Here is a 16,450-nt window from a genome sequence, read left to right as displayed (position 1 = left end):
GTCCCTTTTCACACAACCTCTCCAGATCCTTGTTACTCTCATCTCTTTCTTTATCTCATCCCCACTTCCTCTCACTTTCTACCCACATTCACCCTTATAACATTGGATAGCACTAAATACCTCTTACACAATCAATCCCATCAGCCTTCTATTCTCTCTCCCCCTCCCTATGCCTCTTCCCTCCCTCCCTCCCTCCCTCATATCCCTGATACTACTTCTTCTTCCTTGCCTTTTCCCTGTCATTCCATTCCATCCCTCCCATCAGTATCTACTCAGTTATTCTCCCTATATTACTCCATCACGATAATAAATCTGCTCCTTTCATCATATCTCACCTCTTAGCACCTTTAACTAAAATCAACATCTCTCTTATATTCTTCTTTCAGTCATTGGTGGTTCATTAGTCTTGCCAGTTAGTTGCAAGATGATCTCAGTTGTGCTGGTGGCACAGAAAAGCTTCCACTACACTCTGTAAAGCGACTGACATTAGGAAGGGTATTCAGCCATGGTAACCATACCAAAACTGTAACAATTGCAGAAGTATATGGCCTACAGGGTCTTGCAGATAAATTGAGACAATTTTTACAATGCATAAAACTGGTTATAAAAAATGGTAGTAGACAGATATAATTTTAATGTAACATTTATTACAACAAAAATATTTATTACTCAATATGGCTACCCATTTGAGCAATTACTGCCTCCACACAAAAACGAAATTTTTTTGTAGCTGCCACAATCTACACCTTTTTGATTTTGCATGTTACATGCATGATGCAGGTCTTCAAACTGTTGACACTTGAGTGTGGTGAAGCATGGGTCGTTGCTTGAAGTATGCCTTATAAAAAGTAACTGAGATGGTTGAGATCTGGGATATTACTGAGTCAGATATTGGCCCTCACAAAAAATGGCACCTTCTCATCAAGAAAGGCCTGTGTTGCTTTTGACTCCTGGCATGGTGCAGAATCTTGAATAAGCACCACATTGTCAAGCCCAAACTTCTGCTCCATCCAAAGTAATAGAGAGTTCTTCAGGATGTCCAGATACTCCTTTGTGCTGATCTTCAAGCCAGATTCAATGAAGTGTGGATCCATGACACTTCCGTCACTCACAGCTCCAAATACCATCACAGAAGCAGGATTCTTAGTCTCAAAAGCAGGGGGATATCAGAAGGGTTGTATGCAATCACTTGAGAATTTCTGTGATTCATCTTCGCATCCACAGTGAACTTCTTCTTGTCCACAAACACAAGAGTTTTTCCTACACCTTGATGCTTGATAAATGACAGAAGCTTTGGGCATCCCTCAGCTCTGATTGCTTTGGCCTTGGCTGTTAGGTGGTGATGGCATTGTCGAACATAGCTAGTCATGCCAAGGTTACTGTTCACAGCTTTGGACACCATAGAAAGGGTTACATTGCATTTCTTTGCAAGAGTTGTCATGGATGTGGATGGGATGGTTTCAATCAAGTGTTTGAGGCCAGTGAGAAACTTTGGATTGGGCTAGGAATCACTTTGAGTCTAGTGCTTTTTTCTATCAATCTTTCCCACTTCTTTAAGTTGTTTATACACACGGTAAACTGTTGCTTTTGGAAATTTCGTCAACTTAACAATTTTATTGACAGTATGCCTGGTGCACCCCAAAACAACAATGGTGGAATGATTCTGTTGTTCTGTGACTTTCTGTTATCGAATCAATTTGATATTTACCTGAAAAATAAAGTGGAGGATTAGATTTTCAAGCAAGGTTTTGTCAGAAGATGAAATGTTAAACCCACTAAGTCAACTGTTTAGAATTGGTCTCAATTTATCTGCAAGATCATGTATACCTGACATTGTTGACTAGAGAAGGTCTTAGACTTAGCTCCACAGTCTAAACAAATGGCTTGCAAAAGCTGTTCAAGCCATGTACAGAGGTGCAGTCAGTAAGGTGAAAGTTAGCAATGAGTACAGCAATGAATTTAACATTCAGATAGGGATCCATTAGAACCCAGTCCTCAGCCTTCTTCTGTTCATTATAATCTTCTAAGTTGTAATAGAACAATTAAAATATTATTAAGTTGGAGAAAAGACAGGACTCTGCAACTATCAGGGAAATGGCTATGTTCTGTATACAGAAAAGGAGTGAGTAGAAATTCCATACAGTATGTCCAATATAAACTATGAACACACAAGAGCTGTAGTGGGATCACAGATAGACTAGCAGAAATGGTAATTATATGTGGTACAGAGATACTAGCACTAAAAACTCACAGGAAATAGATTCTCTCAAATGCTCTCAAGGCTCCCTAAAAGTAGATGATTGTTTTTTTTTATCTAGTAGCCAAATTAGCTGCAGGAAGGGATATTCAGAAAGCACAGTGATGAGAGAAAGATTTGGTTGAAAAAAGTTCAGGGTCTGAGTTATGATCACTGATGGCAACAAAGAGGATTTTCTTTAGACTAAAAAGCAGATTGCATGATGCTTATGTATAAAGTGTGATAGTTGTATGGTAGTGAGATGGTGGCTTTGAATGCAAATGATCTGTGAAGACTTAAAAGAAATAGAAAGCGTGTTCCACTAGATGTGTAATGTTAGGGTATGTGAACAAAGGAATATTAATGGCCTGAGGCAAGTTATGTCAGTTGTATAACAAAAGTACTAAAAGCTTCAAGTGTATAAATGGAGGGAATAAAATGAAGTGGCGAAAACTGCTCTTCACTTGAGGCAGAACCTTGTGAAGGAAATGACAAAAGGCTGATGAATGACAATATACTGTACTGAAGAGGATTTGTCCAAACCACCAGGTGGATTGCTAAATATTAACATCTAAATAACATTATGTTCAACCAACACTACCCCAGTATGGAGATTAAAGTATATGAAGAATTATTTCAAGGCGAAACTCCCAGTGTTTGTCCCCAAGGACATCTGGTCTTCTAACTCATCAAGTCTGATTCCATATACTTTTGGATGTGGATTATCATTGCGTACAAGTCCAATTCAACACCCCAAAGCAGAATCACAATGCTGAAATCTGCCTTAGGAAGGCATTCAAGTCTATAGAGATGGATAAAGCAATGAGAGTATGCTTAGCCTTCTGCATCTTTATTTAGTTGATTATTGCTGTTGATGGTGGACAATTTTTGTAATATCTTGCTTTACATTCTGAGAGATAAGCATACACATTTTCCTTAACTTTAGCTACAGGTTTTAGTACTTATCAGCAGAGTCTCAGTTTAGGCGACTCTCCCTGCCCCCACCTCTCTCTCTGTATGTGTGTGTGTAAATGTATGCATGTACAGGGTGCGGCAAATTGATCTGAGATATTTGTAGTTTTAATAAAAGCAAAAAAGAGTAAAGAACGAAAAACATGTTTTTATTTTTTAAATGTACATCTAATACCATTTTGTTTCATTTGGTTTTAAAAATTATATCATTGTTGAAGGCATTCACAAAAGTTGTCAATAACTTGATGGGTCCATTTCATGTGGAATGGCACCAGTTTCTTGACGAATGGCATCTTTTAATTGCTCAAAAGATCGAGGGCAATGAGTGTATACCTTTGATTTCAGGTATCCTCACTGAAAAATGTCACACAGGTTCAAATCAGGTGATCAGGTGAGCCAACTGATGTCAATGTGCAATGAGATCAAATGACCAGGGAACATCTCCCTTAAAATTGTGGGGATGAGCCAGAAGAGGGTCATGACATCAATGGTCAAGGGGCTGACTGGAAGAGGAAGCACAAGAGGAGAAGTGGGGGAAGAGAGGTGAGCATCGGTCTCTTTTTGCCTGCCAGAGGTATCATGAATGGACGTTAGGGAATTTGCGCCCAGGTTGGTCAGATAGCAGCTGCTTATACTGAGTGACAGGGGTAGGGCAGGATTGTCGGAGAGATTACTGCTAGACAGGCATCCATGAGAGGAAGGTAGGTGAACCTCTTTTCAGTTCCCATGCACAACAAAAATCCCCATAGTATGTCAAGAAGTGTGGGCTGTTAAAAGCAAACATTGTCCCTATTGTCAAGTTCATTCAATTTTGGTTTCAGAAAAGTCTCTAGCATCACACAATATCGATCAGAGTTTACAGTCACTGTAACATTGTCCTCTTTGAAGAAGTACAGTCCCCAAATGCTAAATTCTGCCACTGCACACCATATGGTCACCCGAGAACAATGCAAGGGATGTTTGTGCAACTCACAAGGGTTGTTCTCGGCCCAATATCAGAAATTTTGCATATTCACGCTGCCACACAGGTGAAAATGGGCTTCATTACTAAACAACACAAAAGCTTCATGGGAGACATATTGTTGAATTTCCAAACACAATGATCTGTGAGTTTCAAAGTCTCTTTCGCTGAGTTCTTGTGGCAAAACCATTTTGTATGGATGCATTTGCAGTTTGTTGTGAAGATTTCTTTGCAAACTTCTATCAAAAAACCTAAGAGTAGCGGTGTGTTTCCGTGCAGAATGTTGTGGAGAATGTTGAACTGAAGCTCTTACCGCTGCCACATTTTCCAGACTTCTGGCATTCTGAGGTCGGCCAATTGATTTTTGTTTCAATGCTGATTCACTTGCTCTGAAGTTGGTAACCCATAACAAAATCATGTTTCAAGTAGGTATGGGATTATGTCTACCAAACCTGAAGTGTACACAGAACGCTCTTCATGTTGCAGTTATGGATTCATTGTTCTTGACAAACATTTCCACAATGAAAGCATGATGCTTACCCATCCAAGTCATGTTGGCAACTGAAAATGAAATGAAACAAAATGTCACAAATGGCACCGATTGAAACAAAATGGCATTATATGTACATTTCATAAATAAAAACATTTTTCGTTCTTTTCTCTGTTTCAGTTTTATTTAATCTACAAATGTGTCAGATCATTTTGCCGCACCCTGTATATATGTGCATGCGTAAATTTGTGCACACATGTGTGTGTGCTTGCATGTCTGTGTGTTAAAAGCACAATTGCCTTCTCAAGGAGGAAAAAAAGAGACTCTATACTTATTGAAGAGTTTTTATTGAAAAAAATCCCTAACCATTATTCTGATTTTCAAGATTTTAATCTTCAGATGTCAATGAATGGTGGAGCAAGCACAACCAATATGTATAACTTCTTTGAGAAAAAAACAAGAAAGTGTTTGCCAAGTCCTGACTGGATGTTTGAGTGAAGGAAATTGTCATATTCTTGTATTTTGCATGTTAAGTGTTTAGGTATGTGTTTATAATTGGTCAGATTTTGTTGATCAAGTGGGTAATACTCTTGTGAATCGTGACATTGGATTTATTGATGTCACTGCTGAAATTTCCTGCAACATATGTAATATATTGTAACTTTGTTTTTAGAGGATGTAGGAATATATGAAAAGTAAAAAGGTAATACATAGTAAGAAATACAAAAAAATAAAACACAAAATTGTGGAGACAGAGATCATAAGGCTTTGTGATATATGGCTATCTTGATCAACAAGGGACAATGTTGAGTTGGTATACTAATGTTGTAAGACAATGTGGTAACATGGAAAATATAATAATGACAGCCAGCAGCACTATATTAGTGTATGCAGTAGTTAATAGTTATGCAGCTCAGAGTCTGTAGAGCTTTGTTGTCAAGAAATAAAAATAGTTTAGCAAGAGGGATGAAAACAGACTGCTGTGAAGATAAATATTTACTCTCAATTAGTAGATCAAAGAGGGAATAACTTTTATGTGACATTATTAGCATATCACATCCACATTTGTGCAAAAATACATTGATGTAAGCGGGTACTTATTTTTATAGTTGTTCACACACACATGCACGCACACATGCACTAATGCACACACACACACACATGCATGGACACACGCACTAATGCGCGCACGTGCACACACACACACACACACACACACACATGCATGTGTGCATGTGCCATCAGCTACTTTCCCATCTCCCTGGAATCACTTCTTTTTTAAATCCATCCCTCCTCATTCTCAATATTATCCTTTCTCAATTTATTTTCCACCAATTACCCCTTTCTATAACACCAGTTACCTCTGCAATGCATTTTAGGACTGTCATTATCTTATCTTTAACACCTCTTATTTGCTGTCATTCTCATCACCCTGTCATATCTTCTATGGGCAGCATCACCCCACCCCCTTGCATTCCACTCACTATAGCCATCCCTACATACCACTGACATCCATTTCAGTCACTGTACAACTCTCTCTTTCACACCACTTCCACTCTCATCTCATACAAAATCTTCAAATTATCTGAGCTGCCTATAGATGTATTACACTACTACTTTCCTCTCTCCCTGTACTTCCACTTACCACCTCCTCCTTACTGAGTCACTCCTATTCTTTCACCTTCCTCCTGCTCATACTGATATTTATCATCGACCACATCTCTACCCTTATCCTATCTACTACATTCACCTCTACACTCATCTCTAACAATCTGTAATTCTCCTCTCACACTCTACGGAATTTATACACCCACTCTTTCTGATCCTCTGTCAATATTCTCTCATATTCTTGTATCTTGAGAGTACACTATGACACCTTGTAACCACCATCACTTCTCCCACTCACCTGTATCTATTGTGAGATAGCCATGTCTCTCCTCTATAACATGACACCTGTCTCTGTTCTGTCATATTTTAGCCTCTCAACATCTGGCATAAAGCCACTTCCCTCTTTACTACAATCCTACTCATTTGAGGGGTCTTTTTTCCTTGAAATGCATGTTGTTTCATGACTTCACTAGTGCCATCATCATCCTCATCATCATTTAACTTCTATTTTCCATGCTGGCATGAGTTGAATGGTTTGATCAGATCTGGTATGACCAGGGGCCTCACCAGACTTCATTGTCTATTCTAGCATGGTTTTTGTGGTTGGATGCCCTTCCTAATACCAACCACTCTACAGAGTGTACTGGGTATTTTTATGTGGCGCCAGCACCAATGCTTTTAATGTGGCACTAGCATGAGTGCTTTTATGTGGCACCAGCATGAGTGGTTTTTATGTGGCACCATCACCAGTATCAATTTTGCTGTGGTGGACAGGTTTTCTTGAGTACAGCAAGGCATCAACATAAACCAATACAGTCTGTAAGTGGTTGGTGTTAGGAAGGACATCCACCTGTAGAAATCATACCAAAATAGCAATTGGAGTTCTGAAGTCTTTATCAAGGACTAGGTCCACAGGCTAAAGAGTGACTATGAGAGAAATCTAGATGAGATAATATGGAGATGTAGTGATGTAATGATATGGAGATGCAGATAAACATGATTAGGCTTGATATATACATACATATACACATATGGGCATGTATAGGGATATATATAGATACAAAACTAAATATATTCTGAAGATAAATGCATACAGGGGTTGGACAAAATAATGGAACCACCTTAAAATTTCAAACAAATTAATTTTAATATGAAGTAGGACTGCCTTTTGCAGTAATTGCAGCTTGAATTCTACAAGGTATGAACTCATACAAAGTTTGAATTGTTTCCAAAGGAATTTTTGTCCATTCTTCAGCTAAAACAGTCTCCAGTTCTTGTAGTGATGATGGTGGAGGATATCTACTCCTTAATTGTTTTTCTAAAATGCACCATAAATGTTCAATAATATTGAGATCTGGGGACTGTGGTGGCCTGATAAGATGTTCAACTTCACTAGAATGTTCCTCGTGCCATTCATTAACAACTTTAGCTGTGTGAATTGGTGCTTTATCATTCTGAAAGATTGCGTTTCCCTCTGGAAACAGTTCCAGAATCATAGGAGGGATTTGATCAAACAAAATGCTTAAATAGTCTTGACTATTAATTCTGCCATGAAGGGAAACCATTGGGCCGGCGGATTTCCAAGATATTGCCCCCCCCCCCCCCGATCATCACAGATCCCCCTCCATGTTTAACAGGTGGAAGAAGGCAGTCTGGAACAAATGCTTCTTTTGGCTGTCTCCACACATATACTCAGCCAGTGGTCAGAAATAAGGTAAAGGATGACTCATCCGAGAAAATGACATTCTTCCACTACTCTAGGGATCAATTCTGTCAGTTTATACTCCACTCTAAACACTTTGCAACGTTTGTTTTTGAAAGTAGTGGTTTTCTGATTGCACCCCTCCCATGAAATTTGGCTTTGTGCAACTCCTGGCGAACAGTTTTTATGGAAACTGGGTTCTCGAGGTGGTCATTAAGCTCTGCAGTAGTTTTGGGAGCTGTACTTTTGTGATCCTTTCTAACAATTCCCGTAAGAGTCCGATGGTCTCTATCTGAAAGTTTTGGTTTTCTTCCGGAGTTTTGTTTCGATGAGGAGATTTTTCCCTCTTTCTCAAAGGCTGTCATTAGTTTTAAGACAGTACTTCTTAATACACCAAGCATTTCGGCTGTTTTCATTATGCTAGTGCCTGCTATATGAGCACTAACAATTTGACTTCTTTGAAAGTCTGATAGATCTGTCATTTTAATGAATCTTAATTTCCTTTTTCTGATAATATCTGAAAAGAAACAGCAATTTTAGCAAAAAATATTAAGCAACACTAATAATAAATCAAAAAACATAAAAATAAACAAGCTTTTGATGGTTTTATAGATATTTCAAAATTATGATGCTATGATGCTTGGTGTTTCCATTATTTTGTCCAACCCCTGTATGTATAAGCATATAGAGATTCATACATATTGACAAATTTACTTTTACATAGAGTGAAAACGATACAAAACTAAGAGGAGAAAGCATAATTTTTAAACTTGATAGCTGTTTCTGGGACCTTGGAATTACGTAATAGTTGTAAGGTTCATAATTAGCAAGTGGAAAAATAAATGTAAATTTATTTGTCAAAACATATAAATTCTATATGTTTGTACATATGTGTTTATCTTCTGATTATATTTAGTTTTTGCATCTATATATATCCTTATATATATGTCTATGTGTGTATATGTGCATATGTATGTATATTTATAATTATCAACCTTCATTGGGTTTATTTGCATCACTCTCTCTCTCTCTTTCAATGCATGTTTTTGATTTTGTTGACTACACAATATAGTAGGGTCAGTTGGGCACCGTCTGTGAGAAAAACAGTACCATGACGCAATTCACTCCGCCAGAAATTTGGAAACAACATGCTGTACTGCTTGGCATTCATTCTGGAAGCTCCAATATGAATATTTTTTTGTGAAAGATGGCCTGCAAAAGATAAAGACTGATAAAACTGAGAAGACACGGGGAAAAATAGCTGAAGGTTGATCTCGGGATGCTGAACCTCATGAAGGCAATTACTAGGGATCACAACAAGTGGTGAGATACTGTGCAGAAAAAACCATCCAACTATGAAAAAGCATGAGAAATTAATGAATTTTAAATGACTATATATATGTATTTATATCTATATCTATATATATACATGTGCGTGTGTGTGTATGTGTGTACATGTACACACACATATATATATATATATATATATATATGTATGTATATACATCAATATATATATGAGAGAGAGGGGGAAGGTGTAATTGTATGAGTGTATGTGTAAGTACATCTGACTCGAGAGAGAAGTGTGTGTGTGTAGCATGGAGAATCTGAATATTTTAGAAGAGAGTGTAAATAACTTTGTGTACATAAATTGAAAAAGAAAAGAAAGAAGTATCATGTTTATATACAGGTAACATATATTATGTAAATAGGTCTTCAGTTGCTTTGTTTTTCTTTTAATATAGTTTCTTTTTTTTTTTTTTCCTTATCACCTCTATAGATAAGAACACACTAAGATCAAAGTAAAGAGTATTTTTCTCTTGATGTTTCTAACATAATTCCTTATATTTGAAAGCTTGCTTTCAGTTCTAAACTAAACACCAAACTAAATTCATGCAAATATCAAAGGAAATAATGTTGCTGTAACTTTGAGAATATGTAGCTAATTAAATCAGCTAATGTTTCTTTGTAACTATATTGGTAGGTAAATATATCAATATAAGTCATTTTTATAATGGCAGCGAATAACATCAAAATAACCAGTGTCTAGTTTATCTTTATAATTTATGGAATCATGCATTAGCATCCAGAATAGGTAGATGATCTGCCAACAGAATAGTTAATACTTAGTCAATATTATTATACATTTTGGTGGAAAGATCAAGATAAATAGAAGATTAACCATTTTGTATAAAACTCCTTTCCCAAGACTGCTTCTAATACTTTGATACAAAACTCCTGTTTTGAAGTGTTCATGTTTAAACTTAAACTTTTTGTTTAGTTATGTATAAAACATCAGCTTAATTATTAACAGGTCAGTTATTTTTATGCTAAAGCCTTCAAAAAATTCTTGATTATTTTCAAAATTAACTGAGACATTTATGGTTATGTAGCAGTTAAGATAAATACAAACTGAGCAACTGAATTTAAAATATCGACAGAAAAAATTTAAAAAATGTTTTGGTGTTGGTTATTTTATAAATGCTTGTGCCTAATGGTTGTCATTATCATTGTCATGTCATTGTCCTTGTCACTGTCATACTAGTCGCCATCATCATCATTATCATGATCAACATCATTGTCTTCTTCATCGTTATCATGATCGTCAACATCATTATCATCTTCATTATCATAAACGTCATTACCCTCCTCTCATCCCCCTCTCCCCCTCTCTCCCTCTCATCCCATCTCCCCCTCTCTCCCTCTCATCCCATCTCCCCCTCCTCCCCTCTCCTCACCCCTCACCTCGCACAAGAGCCAGTCCAGGGGCACTGGCAACAGAAATACAACTGAAGCTGTATTATATTTTGTGTCTCAAAACACAAAATACAATCAGTTTGACAGTCACGATATTAGTGGTAGTCATGGCAATGGAAGGAATAATTATTCACTTGCATTCCAAAAATGACATTTTGTCCTTTTATTCAAAAAAACCCTTAACATTAATAACTTTTCACTGGGTTATAAAAGGTTCCTTCAGTCACAAAATACCAAATCCAGTTTAGACAAGATAGAGGTTGTGTTTGATCTCTGTCTCTAACAACATCATGCTATTTATTATATATTTAGGCAAATGTTATCTTCAATATCACTTCACTAACTTTTATTTTCTACTCACATTCTTCAACATATTGCATTTTACACACACACACACACACACACACACACACACACACACACACACAAACACACACACACACACACACACACACACACACACACACACACACACAAAAGGAAAAAGGACAGCAAAACCAAGGCAGGATGAGTATCTCAAGTCATTTAGAATATCTAATTGGAGTAAAGTGAATTTGAAGTAATTAATTAATTAAATCAATTAGGACATTTGAACGAGATCGTTGCCAGTGCCGATGGACTGGCTCTTGTGCAGGTGGCACATAAAATACACCATTTCGAGCGTGGCCGTCGCCAGTACTGCCTGACTGGCCCTCGTGCCGGTGGCACGTAAAGGCACCCACTACACTCTCGGAGTGGTTGGCGTTAGGAAGGGCATCCAGCTGTAGAAACTCTGCCAAATCAGATTGGAGCTTGGTGTCACCTCCTGGTCCACTAGTCCTCAGTCAAATCGTCCAACCCATGCTAGCATGGAAAGCGGACATTAAACGACGATGATGATGACGACAATGATGATGTCTTACAGCTGTCTCTGGGATTTCACAAGTGATAGGTTAGTATCTCTATACACTGGGTATTCCATCATCAGAGATAAGGTGAGTATGTCAAAAAGTTCTAGACAGAGAATTCACAGTGTATAAAGGAATAAAATGGTAGATAGAAGAATAAAGAGTAAAACAGTAGATAAGAAGAATGCTGACAGGAGAATAAAGTTATGAACACAACATTCAAAATACTACAAAAATATTGTCTGGATTTACCTGGGATTATACTTAAGGACCTATACCTTCATAAAAGTACAGACCAATCTCCATACATTCTGGAAGAAGATGAGCTGTGGACTTTATTCTCCTGTCTGCATTCTTCTATCTACTGTTTCACTTACTTAGCATACTTATTCATTTAGATCACCAGTGAACTAAATCCTTCATATTCTATATATATATATATATATATATATATATATTCTTTTATTCTTTTATTCTTTTATTTGTTTCAGTCATCTGACTGCAGCCATGCTGGAGCACTGCCTTTAGTCAAACAAATCAACCCCAGGACTTATTCTTTGTAAGCCTAGTATTTATTCTATTGGTCTCTTTTGTTGAACCGCTAAGTTACAGGGATGTAAGCATGCCAACATTGGTTGTCAAGCAATTGTGGAGGGACAAACACAGACACACAAACTTATAAACACACACACACATACACACATGACAGGCTTCTTTCAGTTTCTGTCTACCAAATCCATTCACAAAGCTTTGGTTGGTCCAAGGGTATAGTAGACAACACTTGCCCAAGATGCCACGCAGTGGGACTGAACCTGGAACCATGTGGTTGGTAAGCAAGCTACTTACCACACAGCCACTCCTATATATATATAAGGATACACACACATCATCATCATTTAACGTCCACTTTCCATGCTGGCATGGGTTGGATGGTTTGACTGAAAACTGGTAAGCTGAGGGGACTGCACCAGGTTCCAATCTGATTTGGCAAGTTTTCTATGGCTGGATGCTCTTCCTAATGCCAACAATTCTGAGAGTGTAGTGGGTGTATTTTGCATGCCACTGGCATGGGTGCCATTGACCTGATACCAACATCAGCCATGACTACTGTCTCACTTTGCTTGACAGGTCTACACAAGCATGGAATATCGCCAAACGTCTTGGTCACCTGTCACTGAGATCATGAGGCCCAATGCTCAAATGGTGCTTTTTACATGTCACCGGCATAGGTGCCAGTCAGATGGCACTGGTATCAGCCATGACTATGATTTCACTTGGTTTGACAGGTCTTCACAAGCACAGTGTATCACCCAACAATTGAAGGGTGCTTTTAACAGGTCAGTTACGCAACACTGGCATTGGCCACGACTACGATCTCACTTGGCTTGACATCACTGCCTCCATGAGACCCAACACTCGAATGGTGCTTTTTATGTGCTACTGGCACAGATGACAGTCAGACTGCACTGGCATCGGCCATGACTACGATTTCACTTGATTCAACAGGTCTTCACAAGCATGGCATATCACCCAACAATTTTTAATGGGCTTTTAACTGGCTTTTAACGGGCCTGTGACATGACTCTGGCATCAGCCACGACTATGATCTCACTTGGCTTGATGAGTCTTCTTAAGCATGGCATACCTCCAAAGGTCTTGGTCACTTGTCATTGCCTCTGCAAGGCCCAACATTCGAACATCGTGCTTTACCACCTTGTCCCATGTCCTCAGCAGTCATAGCACATGTTTTACTGCCATGTAGTGTGGCTGTTTGCACACAGTCTGCCTTTCACTCTGAGCGAGAGGCACTTTGTTACCAGCAGAAGTAGGAGCTCTCTGAACTTTGCTAAGCCTATTCTTATTCTAGCAGTGTGTGTGTGTGTGTGTGTGTGTGTGTGTGTGTGTGTGTGCGCGCGTGTGTATAAGAGGTAGGCCCCGAAACAGCGTGCATCCTCTCCTGCTGACCCCACACACTTGCTGGCTTCCAGTATGTGCAGCTTTCGACTAGTAGCACTTGCATGTGCAAGTTGTGTGCAAAACATATATGTTTGTATGTATGTATCTTTATAGGTTTTGTTTTTCAATTCTTCTTTCTTGCTCTTTCATTGTCAACATTACTTCTTGTAGATTATAAACTATAGGAGTGTGAAAACCCATTTGCTGCATTCTGATACAAGTAACTCATTTTGAATTTATATGTTGACTGTTTCTTGGAAAGCTGTTACATAATGAGAAGTATTTATTCAGAAAATATTTATTCAGAAATATGAAACATTTACAATACAGCTAAATGTAAAACTTTAAAATTTCCATTTTCTAAAAACCCATATGTTTATTAATGTTTATATACACAGGTTGCAGTGAATATAATGTCATCTAAATTATGCAAAAATGAAAATAACACTGACATCTCACTTTAACAGATATATTTGCCAAAGTTACATAAAAATATCTTGAAATACTAAAGAGTAAATTTGTTCAATAAAATTGCCATTGGCTTCAACTATGGCCTCCAATCGACTTTGGAATCTCCTGCAACTCTTCTGGATGGTCTCCTTGTTTAAGTAGGTGAATGCTGCCATGCTCCTTGCCTTCAGTTCATCTTTGGTGTTACAAGGGGTTTTGTTGGTCTCTCATTCAACTGTGCCCCACACAAAATAATCAAGGGGGTTGCAGTCTGGGGAGTTAGGTGACCAGATGACTGGGTTCTCCTGCTTGTGTGGCATGGTGCAGAGTCCTGTTGCCAGACATAGGGTTTTCCAGTAGCCACCCTCTTGACCCAAGGCAGCACTACCTCCTCCAGGCACTTGGGAAAGGCCTCTGTGTTGAGTCTGAGGCTGTGTGAGAAGAGGAATGGAGGCATAACGTTACCATCACTAATAATCACTCCAAACATCATGATGTTGACTAAATATTTGATTTTTATCACTCTTGGTACATGTTTTGGGGACCCAGCAAGCCAGTGGTTGTTCTGTGTGTTCACCATCTGTTTGTATTGGAGCTTCCAGTGCAAATGCCAAGCTATACAGCATGTCATTTCCAAATTTCTGGCAGAGTGAACTGTGTCATGGTGCTGTTTTTTTCACAGATGGTGCTCAACTGACCCTACTATACTGTGTAGTTGACAAAATCAAAAACAAACAAAATGCATGCACAAAATTTAAAATATAAAATGGTGACAATTTACCCATCGCACCCTTATATCATGTGAATGTATACAACTTGTGGGATCCTGTCAAACCATCCAACCCATACCAGCAGGGAAAATGGACGTTAAATGATGATGATGATGATGACGATGATGATGATGAATACAACGAATATGACGATGATGACTATGACGACGATTATGACAATGATGACGATGATGACGACAACACTGGCAACATATGTATGTATCATCATCATCATTGTTTAACATCTGCCTTCCATGCTATGTATGTATGTATGTATGTATGTATGTATGTGTGTGTGAGTATGTATGTATGTATGTATGTATGTCAAAGTCTGTGACAATTCAGTCATTAAAACATTTGTGATAATTATACATGACTCATAATCAGCTAAATGTTTGCCTATATGAGTTTCAATGAGATCAAAACCTGTTAGAAGTAGCAACCAAACGTCCCTCAAATCACATCCTACCAGCTTAAAAAAAGACTATGAGGACACATTGGATAATGTAGTTCTAGATACTCCTAAAAACTCACAGGTAGGCCATGACTGGAAGGCTTTTGATCATAGATTTGCTCACTAGAAATACCAGTTAAATCTCCTCCAAATTAAACTCTATTATTTTAAAATCATAAGGGCACATTGAATAATGTAAACTAAGATAAACAATACCTGCAAAAAAGGGAAAAAAGACAGAACAGTCGAGGTTTCGTTGCTTTGATCATGGGTCTGCTTATTCAGAGCAAACCTGGGGTTAAACAACAACATGCTAATGAGAGATCTTTTATACAGTTGCTCCATATACTGGAAATAGCAGCCAATTTTCTGAGGGTACCATTTGTAAATTGCCATTCAGTGAAAGAGGATACTATATTATAAAATTTTAAGGTGCAGGTATGGCTGTGTGATAAGAAGCTTGCTTCCCAACCACATGGGTCCAGGTTCAGTTCCACTGTGTGGTACTTTAGGCAAGGGTCTTCTACTATAGCTTTGTGCAACCAAAGACTTATGAGTAGATTTAGTAGATGGAAAGTGAAAGAAACCCATCATATATATCTGCGTGCGTGTGCATGTGTGTGTGTGTGTGTGTGTCTGTGTGTGTTTGTGTGTGTCTGTGTGTGTCTGTGTCTGTGTCTGTGTGTCTCCCCCACCATTGCTTGATGACCAGTGTTTGTGTCCTTATGTCCACCTAACCTAGCAGTTTGGCAAAAAAAAAAAATGATAGAACAAGTACTAGGCTTTACAAAATATTAAGTAAGACTAGGATTGACTCATTCAACAAAAAATTCTTCCTAGCTGTGCCCCAGCATGGCTGCAGTCTAATGACTGAAACAAGTAAAACATAAAAGAAAATAAATCACTGTTTTTAGCAACGTCTCTCACAATACTTTGTAATATTATTTTAAAGTATTTCCAGATCCATGACACAAATGCATAACATTTAAAACATTGGAAAAATTAAATTTAAAAGTTGTGAAAGAAATATGAATTGTGCTGTAGATTTGAATTTATATGACTTGAAAATGTTTTAGCTGCAGGTCAGTCTCTTGATTGAGGAGACAGACCAATAAGCACCATGCCATTATTAAAAAATGGTTGAAAACATAAATACTGTTCTATTGAGAGCATGAAGATAATGTTTGTTGCTGTGGTTTGGTATGAA

At 38.0% G+C, this 16,450-nt stretch overlaps 1 long non-coding RNA gene across 2 annotated transcripts in view; it reads right to left on the bottom strand.

Annotated features, from left to right (window-relative positions):
• Window positions 1-627: 627 nt before the first annotated feature.
• The window catches only part of LOC106868447 (uncharacterized), a 22,236-nt gene continuing 6,413 nt past the window's right edge, over window positions 628-16,450 (bottom strand). Inside the window, exons 2-3 of one of the 2 annotated variants that reach the window (XR_001409285.3) lie at window positions 4,483-4,730; window positions 628-1,708 (exon numbers count right to left, since the gene is read on the bottom strand). This is a non-coding gene — a long non-coding RNA (uncharacterized LOC106868447). Of the gene's footprint in view, window positions 1,709-3,341; window positions 4,731-16,450 lie in introns of those variants that run through there. The other variant, XR_008265166.2, reaches the window with a different exon arrangement.

Source organism: Octopus bimaculoides, chromosome 1 (genome assembly GCF_046866305.1).
Source record: "Octopus bimaculoides isolate indiv1 chromosome 1, ASM4686630v1, whole genome shotgun sequence".
NCBI classification, from domain to species: Eukaryota; Metazoa; Mollusca; class Cephalopoda; order Octopoda; family Octopodidae; genus Octopus; species Octopus bimaculoides.
Note: the sequence above shows the minus strand (reverse complement) of the source record. Positions and strands in the feature narration are given on the sequence as shown.